Source organism: Stegostoma tigrinum, chromosome 37 (genome assembly GCF_030684315.1).
Source record: "Stegostoma tigrinum isolate sSteTig4 chromosome 37, sSteTig4.hap1, whole genome shotgun sequence".
In the NCBI taxonomy this organism is placed as follows: Eukaryota; Metazoa; Chordata; class Chondrichthyes; order Orectolobiformes; family Stegostomatidae; genus Stegostoma; species Stegostoma tigrinum.
In genome coordinates, this window is record NC_081390.1 from 13671412 (window position 1) to 13686948 (window position 15537).

Below are 15537 nucleotides of genomic sequence, written 5' to 3' on the forward strand. Positions count from 1 at the left end.
CCTCGCCCGCCCCTTCCCACTTCCGACTTTCTGTTCGGTTGAAAACTGTTGTTCTCCACCCGCCCCATCCCTGATGCCCTGTGTGGGTGACGTCAGTCATTTTATTCCCTTAAATGGGAATTTTGTCTGGCAAGATGGAATGTTTAGCGCTGCTTGAATCAGCGAGCGCTCTGAACCGTTGAGCGTATGCTGACTACTATCCGCGCGCTTCCACACCCCCCCCCCGGAGTGGGTTCTATGCCCTGGGGAGGCCACCCGTGGTAGTGGCTGCTGTTTTCGCTGCGGTATTTCGTTTAGTTTTCCTCAAACGCAGCGACTATACGAAATCATTTGAGGGTGAGGTCTTAACTGTAGGATTGGAGCTTTTGAATGAGTGAATGACGTGACCAGGAGGACTGTGTAAAGTGCCCGAGATTTGCGCAGGTCTTTTGCGCAAAATGCTTTTAGTTTAGATACAATACAACATTTAAGTTTCAAGTATCTTGATATTGTAGGTTTATTAAAAATGCTATGTTTACGTTAAGTGGCGTGACAAGAAGAATTCAAATGTCTTGGGTAATAGCAAGACATAATTAGAGTTGTCTCGATATTCTAACGTGCAACTTTCGCTGTTTCACGTGGGATTAGATTTATCCTCCGTCAATAGTGTTGACGAAGGCTGACGTTCAACTATCAATAAATAATTTTATTTCAGGTGGGTGTGGTTCTGCTTTGTCATTTCGAGTACGCGATGTAACTTTTTTTTAAGTTTTGATATTGAACGTTTACTTTTCCACAACTCATTCAAGCTGTATAGTTGTGTAACATCGTTGTCAATTGTGTTTGTACTATAAGACCAAAAGATGTGGGAGCAGTAGGCCGTTCAGCTCATTGAGTTACTCTCTCATTTAATGAGATCACGGTTGATCTGAATCTTCAAATCCATATTCTTGACTCTTGCCATAACACTTAATATCTTTTACTGATTATAATTCTGTTATTCTCAGCGTTGAGTATACCTTAGACCAAGCCTCAACAACCACTCTAGTAAAGACTTTCAGACAGACTGACTGACTATCCTTCAAGAGAAGAAATTCCTTTTCACCTCTGTCCAAAATGTGTAACCCTTTACTCTGAGATTATGCCCTCTGGTCCTAGATTCTCTCACAAGAGGAAACAACCTCTTCATGTCTATTGTGTCAAATCCCCCAGGAGTGTTGTACGTTTCAAGAAGGCTGCTCCTCATTCTTCTATGTTCCAGCATGATAAAGGCCCAACCTACTCAATCACTTAACATAAAACTGATGTTCCTGGTAGCCTTGTGACCTTCCTCCAATACTGGTGTATTTTTGCTTAAATAATTTGGCTTAAAACTATTGACAATATTCCAGCTTACCAGTACTTTGTACAGTTTTATCTAAACCTCCCTAATTTTATATTCCATTCCCTTTGAAATGAAGGCCAAAGTTCCACTCTCTTTCCCGATCACCTGCTGAATTTAGAGGAAAGAATCCTCTATCCATGCTAATATACTCCTTCCAACACCATAAGCTCTTTTTACCTGGCCTAATGTGTGGTAAATTATCAAGTGTCTTTTTCAAGTCCAAACGTATTATATCCACTACTTGTCTTTTATCTATCCTGCTGATGGTATCCTCAAAGAATTCTAGTAAACTTGTCAGACATAATTGCCTTTTCATAAAGCCATGGTGACTCTGCTTAATCAGTTTGTATTTCTGAACACTCTGCTGTTACTTCCTTTTTAATAGACTCTCATACGTTCCCAACAACAGATGTTTCGGGCAAACTGATCTATTCTTGTGTTTTAATGCCTGTTCCCCTTTTTAAAATAGAATTTCCTTTGACATTTGAACAATTTCTTAGATGAATATACTGAGAAACAAAATTCCAGTTTCTAGATTGTTAATGACCAATTTTGTATTGGAGACAGAGTAATTTTTAAGAATTAAGTATATTTCTTTTAACCAGATGCTTTAAAATATTGAAAAAATTAGCTTGGGACAGGCAACCAAACAGCTGATGCTTATCCAGGTGTCAGCGATTATTTGTCACATTAACTTCCATACTCACTTAAGACAATTTAAAACATTATTGAGATATCTGTCTTTGTATATGCATCCAATAACTGTAGTATGTGGGTGAAGAGAGTTGATCTTTAATCCTGCTTTTTTCATTTTTTTTTTGTTTATTTGCTTCTCTGTAACAGTCTACCCCTGCTATGCAAACAGGGTAGCTAAATGTCTAAGTGTGTCCATTTGGCAAGTCCTCTGCTGTGCCCCCTTGTTACGTGGAGAAACTGAGTGTTTTGCTAGGTCAAATCTTCTTGGAATTGCAGATGAAGTTTAGCCTCAGATGCTGTGTCTAGGCCCAACATGATTTTGATGTGCCCTGGCACTTGTGCACCAGACTTGTACTTGTCTTGCTCCACTGCCTTGCCCCTATCTCAGAAAAGGTGAAGGCTAAGGAAGTAATCACTAACCAAAATTTGGAATACCAGGTTTGTTTCTTTTTCAGCTTCTCCTGCAACAGAACTGGTGCCAAGTGTCATATCCTGTATTTCTTTTGGACCAATCAGGATTTGAGGAGAGGACCGTTAGGTTTGGGCAACTCTGACTCTTCCTAAATTCGTACCAAAGGGAGTGTGCTCTTGTTTCATTGCAAAGGATTAACACAACAGGGGATGTAATTTTTAGGTGTGCTAAGCCCGGTTTGATTGGCGCAAAAAATGTTTGCCAAAGGCTGTATCCAAGGCATGATAGCACTGAAAGGATTTCATTATAACTTTTTTAGATTTTTCATTATTGCTCTCTTGGTCTGCCATTATTCACTTGTAACTTTTTTTATCTCTGGAATTTGTATTTAATCTTCTAGTCCTTTTTTAAGACTAATCATAAGGTGTTCATTGCTGGTGCTACTTAAAGAGGTGTGTCTCTTAACTTGTTTGTTTCTTTTCCATGTTTCACTTATTTTTCTCATTTTGTTTATCCTATCACCTTCAGGTATTATCCTTGTCCGTAAACTTTAACAGCATCTGCCATATATTCTTAATAAATGATCAATACCTTGGAATTTGCCTTAACTGAAGTTACTAAACTTGCCTTATCTGGAGCATTACAGACAGTAATGGTTAGAAGATTTTGGTAAGGACATAAATGCATTAGAGGCAGTTCAAAGAAGGTTTAAGAAACAAATATCTAGAATGACAGGAGATCAGAAGAGTAAGAGGTGACTTCATTGAAACAGTGAAAATCCCAAGTGGTCTTGACAGGATATACGAGGAAACATCCTCTCCACATTTGGAAGATTTGAGAACTGGAGTCACTGTTTAAAAATCAGATGATGTATGCTTAAAATGGATTTCTTAAAAGAATTTTTTATGATTTTTGACAGCCTTTTGAACTCTGTCTTCCTGAAAAGATGATGGAAAGAGAGTTCTTGAATATTTTTAAGTTAGTTGTTTAAGTTGTTAGTATTTTGAATATTTTTAGCCGGATAATTGTTGAGCAAGAGGGTGAAAGGTTATTGCAAGAGGTAGGATTATGGATTTGGAGTTAGTCAGATTGGCTGTAACCTTATTGAGTGAAGAGCAGACAAGAGGAATTGAATGTTCTTGCTCCAGATTTATATGTTCATATTACTGTTTTAATGTTTGTGTCAATCTTTCTTGCTTTGCTCCAAGTTATGTAGATCTAAAGCAGCCCAGAATCTCTCAGGAATGAGGTGGAGTGAAGTTCCTTTTGATAGAGAGAATCTTGTCTATTCATTTAGTTAATGAATTCACATTTTCAGTCCAAAGGTAGGTGCTATGTTATTTCCACTTTGCATCTGACTCGTGTGACTATACTATGGCTTTAAGAGGTGCATTTTGTCATTTTTTTTCTTTCTATGAAGAGAGACTGAGACAGAGGTACCAAGCGGTTGCTCCAATCAAATAAACTAAACAGCTTGTAAAATCTTGGGTATTTTTTAAAAGTTGGACCAATAGAAGCAGCATGAATAGGTGGAATCCGGCTCCCTCAAACAGGGTTTTCATTTAGCATTCAGTAGTTGGGGATTTGAAGCTGCTGTACATCACTCCTTTCTTTAGCAAAACACTTGAGCTCTGTGTGCCTCAAGTTTTGCGCTTGATGGTCTTTCCTCTTGGACTGGAGAAATATTGCACATGAAACAGTCTATTTTACTGAATTTAACTTTGCCCAGGGTGTGTTTATGGTGTGTTACTGTTTTGGAATGGTTGCTGTTTAGTAGCTGAACTCTATTATTTAAGTTTTTCAACAGTTGTTTATTCTAATTCATTCCTTTTTTGTTTCATTTGCATTTTTTAACTATCGAGTATAAATAAAGTGTGTTCTGCTTGAATTATACATGTATCACAGCACCTTACACTTGCCTGTAAATAAAATAAAAGTTAGGGTCTAGCTCATCTCCTTGATTATGTTGAAAGGTTTGATCTAGTCCATAACAAGTGAACACATTGAGCTTTATCCATCCAGCTGCATGATTAAACAGCGGAGAACTGTCTATATTTATCCACAAGTGGTTTTTCGACTCATACCAATGGACATTCCAAGCATTCTTGAACTGAGTTTCAGCTGAAGCTCAAATGCAGCCCTTTTTTTTGTAATGTCTTTGACTAGAATCCTGCAGAATATTTTTCTTTTGAAAGAAATGTCACTGGTAAAATGCAGTTAATTGAATAAGATAATTGAACTTCCTTTTGGTACATTTGTATTATGACTTTTTTTTTGTTTAAATGTTATTAAGATGGTTGCTGAAAATCATACTCTTTTGGAATTTGGACTAGAGACCCTTTTCAAGTCTCTAGTGAATACCGAATTAAAAATGGACATGGGTGAGGATGCTTCAAAATGATCTGTGGAGTTCATACATCTGTGTTTCAAGATGGACCAACACTGAGAGACTGAAGTTTCTAGGCTACCTGATTTGGTGTTCCATAATGGCGGGGAGAAAGGGAGAATTGAAACTCAGTTGCCACTTATCCACTTTCTGTTATCACAGGGGCCTGCCCTGACCAAAGAAGAGATGAGCCTCCGAAGTAGTCCTGAAATTCAACCTATTTTCATGGAATTCACCCTTTCATTATCCCAGGACCCAATAGACTCGTCAGAGCCATCGGTTGTCATCCAGCCTAGGAATTAGTTTGAGTCAATCTGCAAGTCATCAAGCACCCAAAGTACTCAACTTTATTCCGGTTTGAGAGTTCACTTGAGAATTTACCGGATAACTCTCAACCTGCTAAGAACTCTTTGCTTTACTATGCCCTTGCTTAAACTTTAAATCCTCAAATCCTTTGAAGAAACAACAAACTGTTACATGGTATTCCAGAACTCATTGTGTAGTTGAACTGTATGTAGAAATGTACCATTGTTTGTGTCCAGTCTTTGCAGGTACATTTTGTGAGAATGAGTGCAATTTTCTTTTTTGGTTGTTAATTTGGGTTAAGTTTATGGGAATCAATAATCTTTATTTTAAATTCACTAAAGCTTGCTACTGGTTTTATCTAATTGGAATATGCATTCCAAGGCTAAGCAAAGGCACGCATGCTTCCCTCCAGAAAACCAAATCTGCCCGTAACTATAATAAATTATAAAGATGATCAGTGAATGATACAAATATTCTGTCTCTAATTATTAAAAGATCTTCATTTTAGGGAATCTAGTCCAAGTCTTAAACATGAGGGACAGTATCATCTTCGAGGGAGTGCAGCAAAAGTTGAACAGACTGATTCATGGAATGGCAAGTGTGTTGTATGAGGTGAAATTGGGTGTATTGGGCACGTAGGACTCTCACAGTGCAGAGATAGCGTTGCTTCCTCTGATCCAGGAGGCTGGGGTTAGTCCTGCCTGTTCCAAAAGTATGTGCTAACATCTCTGAACAGTTGACGTACTTCTCATTAACCTGGCCTATTCTCAAAGGAATAAGAGGGCATCTAATGGGAAAATTAAACTCTGACAGGGCTAAACAGACTGGATGCAAGGATAATATTTCACTTGACCAGGCCATCCAGCCCAAGTCATAATGATTTCACGATATGCTATAAGCCAAAATCTCTCAATTGCTTAACTACCATCATTGCTGATATTACCTAATGTTATGGCTGCACCATCCCATTGTCTACTCTTTGTGAAACTTCAGTACTGTTCCCTGAATCTTTTTTAGCATAAATTTTTAGATGCGCCACTCTTTTTATAATCTGCACATTGCTTTATTATTTTATTCTTGCTTTGAGTAATTAATTAACTCACCCTTTAATTCATTCATTCATGCTTGTTCGAATTAGTCATGATTATTGACAGTATAACCCCAACAGAGAGCACAAAGAACACACAGGTGCTCTGTCATGACTGACTGTTGTAGGAATGATAGAAGGAAATGGCACTGCCAAAAGTGTAAGCCATGATTGGGAACTATGATGTGGAAGGTGCCACCCCATCTCCAAGTAAGTCTGTTCAGCTGCTGCTCCCAAGCAATCTCCTGCTCCCATTCTCCTAATGAGCCTGATCTTCCATACCTGTGTCTCAACAAGCTCCCATATTGCCTCCCCGCTTTATGCTCCAGCTCCAGGTGTCAGTTAGGACCCCAGACTCTACGTCGCCTCCCCAAACCCTCATCAGCAGTACCCAGGCCAATGATGATGTCACTGTCCTCACAACGCCATGATGTCATTGATACATACATGAGGGATGCTTCCTGTAGCCTTTACTATTTAGGCCATGTGAGGTCAATGGCTACATTTTTGATTTATGACCACCATCTTCCTTTTGCCAAATCACACCGTTCTTTATTAACGTTGTTGTAATCAACAGAGAAGATGAGTGATTGAAGAGGAGCCAGTTCATTCTTACTCCAGGCTTGACTATTTCAGTTACCTGTCTGAAACAAATTGGTGCATCTCATCCAGCAATTAATTATCACATTTTGGTTTTAATTTTAGATATTTGTAAATTTTCTTTTGGAGTTATCATATGACAGTGCCACAGTACACTATAATATTGTAGTTCTGTGGGAGCGGTCTAAAAATTAAACTGCATTGGTGCAAAAAAAAGTAAGCAACTCTTGCTGCAAATCAATAGGAGCCAAAATACTGTCATACAGTTAAGTGAGGCATCCTTTTAAATCTGACTATCTTGGTGCATTTTCAGCATAGTTCCACTGATGAAGTAAGGAAATGACAACAGAAAGGCCACTGAACAACTTGAGCAGTATTGGTTGGGAAAGTACATTTCATTAAAAAAATGAGATCATAAACATGGAGAAGAAACAAAGTCTGAACTTTGCAAAACATTTTTGAGCAGTAGGATGAGAATCTCTCTAATGACCGTCAAGAAATCTAGTTGATTGCAGTTACAGCTCATTGCATATAAGTGAGGCAACATTAAATACCAGTTTCCTATTCTCCCATGTGCCAGATAGAAAATAGAGGGCAACAATTGACAGCATCAATTTTGGAAAGAGTACCTAGCAGCTCCAGCTTGGTGCTTCCTGCTTCAGGCCTCCATCTCGGACACGTTGTGGTATTCTCCATGGGAAGCAACTTGTATCCCTTCATCCGCAGGGATTGGTGCCCCGTACATTCCAGCCCTACTACATCATAGTACATCTCTGACACATTTAGAATACAATTCTCCATTTCAGTACTGCATTTTGGAAATCACTGGCACCTTTCATTGTGATGCTGCTGCCAGGACTCTTCACATACTGGGACAAGCACTTATGGAATAAACCAAGAAATATCTCGAGGCTTCTCAGTTGCTGTTTTAGCATTCACTCATTTTGAATTTTGTGTGAACACAAAGCCATGCAGCTTGTTGTGGTTGTCTGCAGTGATCAATCAAGGTGTAGACATGTTCCTGATTGGCATTGTGATACAAGAGTGTTCTACCTACACCAGCTTATACGTGAATTTCACTGTATATGAATCAACCAAATGGCATGCCCTTGAAGGCAAAGGAGAGTAACCATCAGTCAAGTCTAAAGAAGACAGCCTTCAGTCTGGGAATCCTTGCAGAGTAAGTCAAGGGCTATTGACTATCAGTCCAGGAGCTCAGATATAGTCAGCCAGCCATTAGAGGTTTCCAGGATCAGGAGGTCCATACCTCCACAGTCCAAGGAGTAGACTACAGTCGGTCCAACAAGTCAGGAAGACGCACAACTCTCAATCAGGAATCCACTCACTCATTAATCAGCGATAGCTCTCTAGGTTGGTAAGTATGTGGGTCACAGTCAATCTAGTGGCAACACTCCAATGATTCTGACGGGTTCATACAAGCCAGTATGGTGGTGGAAACACTGGGGACAGTGCTTGTGGGGATTGGAGGCAGCAGGCTGCGAATGCAGACAGGATAACAATTCTAAAGAGGGTGATGTGAACACAAAAGAATGGCATACAACAGAGCATGGCGTGGCAAGAGGTGCTGCAGGTGGGCACTTATCAACAGTTACTGACACGTTTTTAATGGGAAATCATTAGTTTGGCTTAATTTAAGCTGTATGTTCAGGTCTAAGGAGATAAGTGGGAAGAGATGAGCAATTAAATAAATGGATGGACTGTAGGTCAAATTTGATGGAGTTAATAGGAACAGCAAGGACAAACAGACCATGAAGGTTTTTGGGTCAACTACACTGACAGAACAGGGCTTGAAGCTCGGTACATGACACATGGCCTTTGATGCCTTAAATCCTTAACAAAACATACAAATGAAATAAAAATAGTTGCCACCACGTTTGGAATGAACAAAGTAACTTTTTTTTTGGCAAGAAAGGGGAAGGTCCACTTTTGTGTGGTTTGAGGCCCTTAAAAGGGCAGAAGTATTTTAAAGATAGCTACACCGTACAAGAGAAGGACAAATGTTGTATGTGGACTTCTTTCTTTGATTTTACTGTATCAACTAAAAATGCTGGTCATGAGCACATTTTAACCAGATCATTAAACATCACAAATAACCCTACAAATGGCTACATGAGACAAACAATGTCAAAGATCACTCTAGCTATGAAATTAGCAATCGTGTTTTTGTACCCTGTTGGTGCAAAAGCACTTCACATTTTCAACTGGTAATGTCTGCACCATTGTCCTGTATGCAGTGCTGGCTGTGTTGTGATGGAATGGGAGAGGTCCTCATTAGTGATGCTAAATGTACAATTTGCTGTTGTGTGCACATCAGAAGGCATCATGTTTCTGAATCAGAGCAACGACGTGATATAACTATGGACAGACAGCCCACTGACCATCTCTTCGGAGGCTTCCATGCCCCAATTTTTGGACCTTGCAGTTCAAATATCTTAAGTGCGCTGTGACTGCTGAGTGATGGTTCTAGCAGTTGCTTTGTTTATGTTATAACCTTTGTAGGCTCAATAGAACTGTTTCCAATGGATCCATGCACAGCAACTGTATTAATCCCTCTGACTGCTGCAACAAAGGCTGGTCCTCCAGCAATGTGAAGTTAGTTATCCCTGACTGCAAAGCTTGTAGCCATAGGTACCATGCAATGCTGTGAAGACTTAGGAGAGCTGCAGTTGTCTAATTTGGAATGTAATGCAGATAGGAGAGGGACTTGGGTGTTGAACACGTCCAGAGGCGGAGGTTTGAAGACCATGTCATGTTCTTCCACATCTCTGCACTGCAACACCTTCTTTCACTGGCTCTGAAGGGGGCCATAGGGTGGATCTACAAAGATCATTACAGTACAGGAACAGGCCGTTCGGCCCTCCAAGCCTGCACTGACATGCTGCCTGTCACAACTAAAACCCCCTAATCTTCTGGGGACCATATCCCTCTAACTGCTTCCAGTGCCTCCCCCAGCAGCAAGTTCCAGGCACCCTCCATTCTGTGAAAAAAAAACTTGCCTTGTACATCGCCTTTAAACCTTGCTCCTCACACTTAAACCCATGACCCCTGGTAACTGACTCTTCCACCCTGGGAAAAAAGCCTCTGACTGTCCAGTCTGTCCATGTGCTTCATAATCTTGTATATCCTCTATCAGGACACCCCGTCAACCTCCGTCATTCCAGTGAGAGCAGCCCATGTTTCTGCAACATGTCGTCAGACAATACCCACCATACCAGGCATCCTGGTAAATCTTTCCTGTACCATCCCCAAAGCCACCACATCCTTCTGGTGGAGTGGTAACCAGAATTGAACACAATATTCCAAATGCGGCCTAACTAAGGTTCTTTAAAGCTGCAACATTACATTCCGCTTTTTAACCTCAGTGCCCCAGCCAATGAAGGCAAGCATACCATATGCCTTGTTGACTACATTTTCCTACATTGCCACTTTCAGTGACCTGTGTACCTGTACACCCAAGCCAATGAAGGCAAGCATACCATATGCCTTGTTGACTACATTTTCCTACATTGCCACTTTCGGTGACCTGTGTACCTGTACACCCATATCCCTCTGCCTATCAGTACTCTTCAGTGTTCTCCCATTTACTGCATATTTTCCATCTGGGTTAGACCTTCCAAAATGCATTCCCTCTCATTTTTCTGGATTTAGCTTCATCTGCCCAAGTCACCAACTGATCTATATCCAGCTGTATCCTTTGACAGTCCTCATCACTACCTGCAATTCCACCAACCTTTAAGTTATTGGCAAACTTACTAATCAAACCAGTTACATTCTCCTCCAAATCGTGTGTATATATAGTACAAACAACAAAGGTCCCAACGCTGATCACTGAGGAGTACCACTAGTGACAGTCCTCCATTCAGAAACACACTCTTCCACTACTACCCTCTGTCTTCTTTGACTGAGCCAGTTGTTTTATCCATCTTGCAAGCTCATCGCTGACCCTGTGCAACTTTACCTTCTGTGTCAGCCTGGTATCATGCACCTTGTCAAAGGCCTTACTGAAGACCATGTAGACAACATTCACTGCCCTACCTTCATCGATCATCTTCGTCATTTCCTCAAAAAACTCAGCCAAGTTAATAAGAAACAGCCTACCCTTCACAAAACCTCGTTGCTTCTCGCTAATATGCCCATTGATTTCCAGATGGGAGTAAATCCTGTCTCAAAGAATCCTTTCCAATAACTTCCCTACCACTGACATAAAGCTTACTGGCCTGTAATTAGCTGGATTATCATTGCCACCCTTCTTAAATGAAGGAACAACATCAGCTATTCTCCAATCCTCTGGGACCTCCCCTATAGCGAGTGAGCATACAAAGATTTCCGTCAAGGCCCCAGCAATTTCCCCCTTTGCCTCTCTCAGTATTCTGGGGTATATCCCATCAGGCCCTGGGGACTTATCTATATTAATGGTTTTCAAGACCCCCAATATCTTCTCCCTTTTGATCTTAACATGACCCAAATTATCCACACACCCTTCCCCAGACTCATCATCCACCAAGTCCTTCTCTGTCGTGAACACTGATGCAAAGTACTAATTTAATACCTCACCCATTTCCGCTGGCTCCACACATAAATTCCCTTCCCTGTTCTTGAGTGGCCAACCTGCTGCCTGGCTACCCTCTTGCTCTTTATATATGTATAAAAAGCCTTGGGATTTTCCTTAATCCTGTTGGCCAATAACTTTTCATGATTCCTTTTAGCCCTCCTGACTCCTTAAGTTTCTTTCGACTTGTATTCCACCCTTGCTTTATGTGTTGCAAACCTCCTGGCCTTGATTAATGCTTCCTTTTTATTTTTGATTTGGTTCACACTATCCCTTGTTATCTAAAATTCCCTAAAGTTGCCATACTTATCCTTCATCCTTAAAGGAATATGCCAGTCCGGAGTTCCCAGCAACTTACACTTGAAATCCTCCCACATACCTTATGTTGATTTGCCTTCAATCTACCTTCTTCAGGTTCTAAAATGTTGTATTTAGCCTTCACCCAATTTAGCGCCTTCACCTGTCAACTACACTGATCTTTATTCATCAGTACCTTAAAGCTTACTGAATTGTGGTTGCTGCTCCTGAGCTGTCCCCCGACTGAGACGTCGACCAGGCCAGGCTTATTCCCCGATACTAGGTCCAGTACGGCCCCTTTCCAAGTTGAACTATTTGCGTACTGTTTCAAGAAGCCCTCCTGGATGCTTCTTACAAACTCTGCCCCATCCGAGTTCCAAGCACTAAGTGAGTCCTAGTAAACATATGGGAAGTTAAAATCACCCATGACAACAATCCTGTCACTTTTACATCTTGACAAAATCTGCCTACATATCTTCTTCTATCTCCTGGCTGTTGCGAGGCCTATAGTAAACCCCAAATGTTATGATTGTACTCTTCCTGCTCATGAGCTCTACCCATATTGCCTCTCTGTATGAGACATCCAAGGTGTCCTCCCGCAGTGCAGATGTGTTATCTCCTTAGCACCCTTGTTCTATCCCCCTAAAACATCTGTATCCTGGAACATTAAACTGCCAATCTTGTCTGTCCCTTAACCAAGTCTCTGTAATAGCAACAACACCACAGTTCCAAGTACCAACCCAAGATCTATGCTTGTCTGCCTTATCTGTTACACTTCTTGCATTGAAACAGATGCACTTCAGTCCACCAGATCTGCTTTGATCAGCAACTCCACCCTGCCTGCTCTTCCTTGGAGTCTTACTGGCCGTATTCTCCAGTTCCCTTTCGGTCCATTCACCTTGGCATTGGCTCCCATGCTGCTGCCAAGCTCATTTAAATCTCCCTGAGTGACACCAGCAAACCTCCCAGCCAGAATATATGAGCCTCTCCAGTTTAGGTGCAACCTGTCCCCCTTGTACAGGTCCCACTGCCCTGGAAGAGATCCCAATGGCCCAGAAAACTGAAATCCACCCTCCTCCACTATCTGTTTATCCACAGATTGAGCTGTACTACCTTCCTATTTCTAGCCTCACTGGCACATGGCACAGTGAGTAATAATCCCAAGATTACAACCTTGGAAGGCCTGGTTTTTAACTTTCTATCTAATTCCCTGAACTGCTACAGGACCTCATCACTCATCCTACCAATGCTGTTAGAACCAATACGTACAACAACCTCTGTCTGTTTGCCCTCTCCCTTCAGAATTCTTTCTGCCTGTTCAGAGACATCTTGGACCCATCCAGGGAGGCAACTCACGATCCTGGAGTCTCTTTTATGTCCACAGAAACATCTATCTGTTCGCCTAACTATTGAGTCCCCAAAAACTACTGCTCCAGTGCTCTTTGTCCTTCCCTTCTTAAGAACAAAGTCAGCCGTGGTACCACCAGTCTGGCTGCTGCAGCTACTGTTACCCCCGATAGATCATCCCCCCCCCCACCAAACAGCATCCAAAATGGTATCAGAGATAACGGGAACTGCAGATGCCTTAGAATTCCAAGATAATAAAATGTGAGGCTGGATGAACACAGCAGGCCAAGCAGCATCTCGGGAGCACAAAAGCTGATGTTTCGGGCCTAGACCCTTCATCAGAGAGGGGGATGGGGTGAGGGCTCTGGAATAAATAGGGAGAGAGGGGGAGGCGGACTGAAGATGGAGAGTAAAGAGGATAAGTGGAGAGAGTATAGGTGGGGAGGTAGGGAGGGGATAGGTCAGTCCAGGGAAGACGGACAGGTCAAGGAGGTGAGATGAGGTTAGTAGGTAGCTGGGGGTGTGGCTTGGGGTGGGAGGAAGGGATGGGTGAGAGGAAGAACAGATTAGGGAGGCAGAGACAGGTTGGACTGGTTTTGGGATGCAGTGGGTGGGGGGAAGAGCTGGGCTGGTTGTGTGGTGCAGTGGGGGGAGGGGACAAACTGGGCTGGTTTAGGGATGCAGTTGGGGAAGGGGAGATTTTGAAACTGGTGAAGTCCACATTGATACCATTAGGCTGCAGGGTTCCCAGGCGGAATATGAGTTGCTGTTCCTGCAACCTTCGGGTGGCATCATTGTGGCACTGCAGGAGGCCCATGATGGACATGTCATCTAAAGAATGGGAGGGGAAGTGGAAATGGTTTGCGACTGGGAGGTGCAGTTGTTTGTTGCGAACTGAGCGGAGGTGTTCTGCAAAGCGGTCTCCAAGCCTCCACTTGGTTTCCCCAATGTAGAGGAAGCCACACCAGGTACAGTGGATGCAGTTATTCTGCAAAGCGGTCTCCAAGCCTCCGCTTGGTTTCCCCAATGTAGAGGTACCCGGTGTGGCTTCCATGAGAGGTGTAGTATTGAGCCGAACGAGAACATGAGGGCATTCTTCAAACAGAACAACACCTTCAGCATCCTACAGCAATGCACAGCAAAGCAGCACCAGCGGAACTTCTTTGTCAACCTTGTTCAATGCAGCAATGAAGTCCTCTTTCATGGACAGTAAATGTTTTAATGTTCACATGACCAGCCTTTTATGTCTGTTCCCAAATACAAGTGCAGCTTAATGACTTGGTATTTCTGTGCAATTCTACCCTTACATAAACGGTAAAGTTACATATGGATTGAAGCCTTCACCACATGTAGTGTTCCATCATTCAGTTATGACAAGGTTTCACGTTAGGATAGGCACTATGGAAGGGATAGCCAATGTACAGGCAGAGTCAGATCTTTGTGTACTACTAAGAATGGCTAGTTTCTGTTGCAGTTGCAGCTAAAATTGCATTTACTCACAGAACTGATGATGAAGAGTGAACATACATTTACAAATAAGATAATGTATTTACAACGATGTTTCACCCATATACATGCTTGCTTCTATTTCCCTCCCACTGCATCTATGTGCAATCCCAGTGCTATGGTGGAAATTGCTGAGGGAGATAGCCTTTAGTTAAGGGTTCCTGGCACAATAAGGCAAAGGCATCATCCAGTATTGGTCCAGGAACTTGGAGGTTGCTAGCCCGCTTTCAGCAGTCAGTGTCAGGGGGTCCTCATCATTTTGCTTTAGGTGGGATGTGGACCACAGTTAAGCTAGGCATTGGGCCACTTATTGATCGGGGCTTTCTGTCTAAGTCAAGTTGTGGAGGGGGTGGACCACTGTCAGTCTTGGGTGCCAGTTCGATGAGAGTGTGAGCAAGTGGTTATCAGAGGCCACTGCTGTGGGAGGGAAACAGGGGGATCACTTGTGGGGTTTGGTGGCAGTATTTTAGGATGTAGAAGGGCTAACAGATTTAGCAAGTAGTGTGGAGATAAAGAGATCCACCCTGGTTTTAATAAAGGGGTGTTCATTATTATAGTTCAGCACAAATGCTGTATTCTGAGGGCTTGGGTGATATGAGCAGTTTAAACAACAAGATTAGATGGGACTGTGGAGAAGACCAAAGGTAGTGGGGGCAGGGAGGGCAACCAAGAAGGGAATATAATGATTTCAAGGGGTGGGGTTTCACCTAGACTGGGATGCTGACTGTGTCTCTTGCCATGTTGGAATACAGGCCTGTGTATAAGCCTAACAGAAACAGAGACTGCTGGACATGGCTTTCATGGCAGTCACCAATCTGTCTATGGAGGCAGCTGGATGCTGACATGACACAGGCAGCAAAACACATTGATTGTCCTCCAACCTTCTCATCAGTTTGCCCAGTGTTTCCAGCATACTTGCTTGCTTCTCATGTATCTGCTTATGCATTTATTGAAGTTGCTAATTACT

At 42.2% G+C, this 15537-nt stretch overlaps 1 long non-coding RNA gene across 2 annotated transcripts; it reads left to right on the forward strand.

The window, feature by feature from the left end:
- Positions 1 to 36: 36 nt before the first annotated feature.
- On the forward strand, positions 37 to 5641 carry LOC125467561 (uncharacterized). 2 transcript variants are annotated; one of them, XR_007250662.2, is made up of 4 exons: positions 37 to 694; positions 3000 to 3140; positions 3680 to 3796; positions 4765 to 5641. It is a non-coding gene; the product is annotated as an uncharacterized LOC125467561 (long non-coding RNA). The 2 variants fall into 2 exon arrangements; XR_007250661.2 differs by lacking the exon at positions 3000 to 3140 and having other exon boundaries at positions 4765 to 5640.
- Positions 5642 to 15537: the final 9896 nt, after the last annotated feature.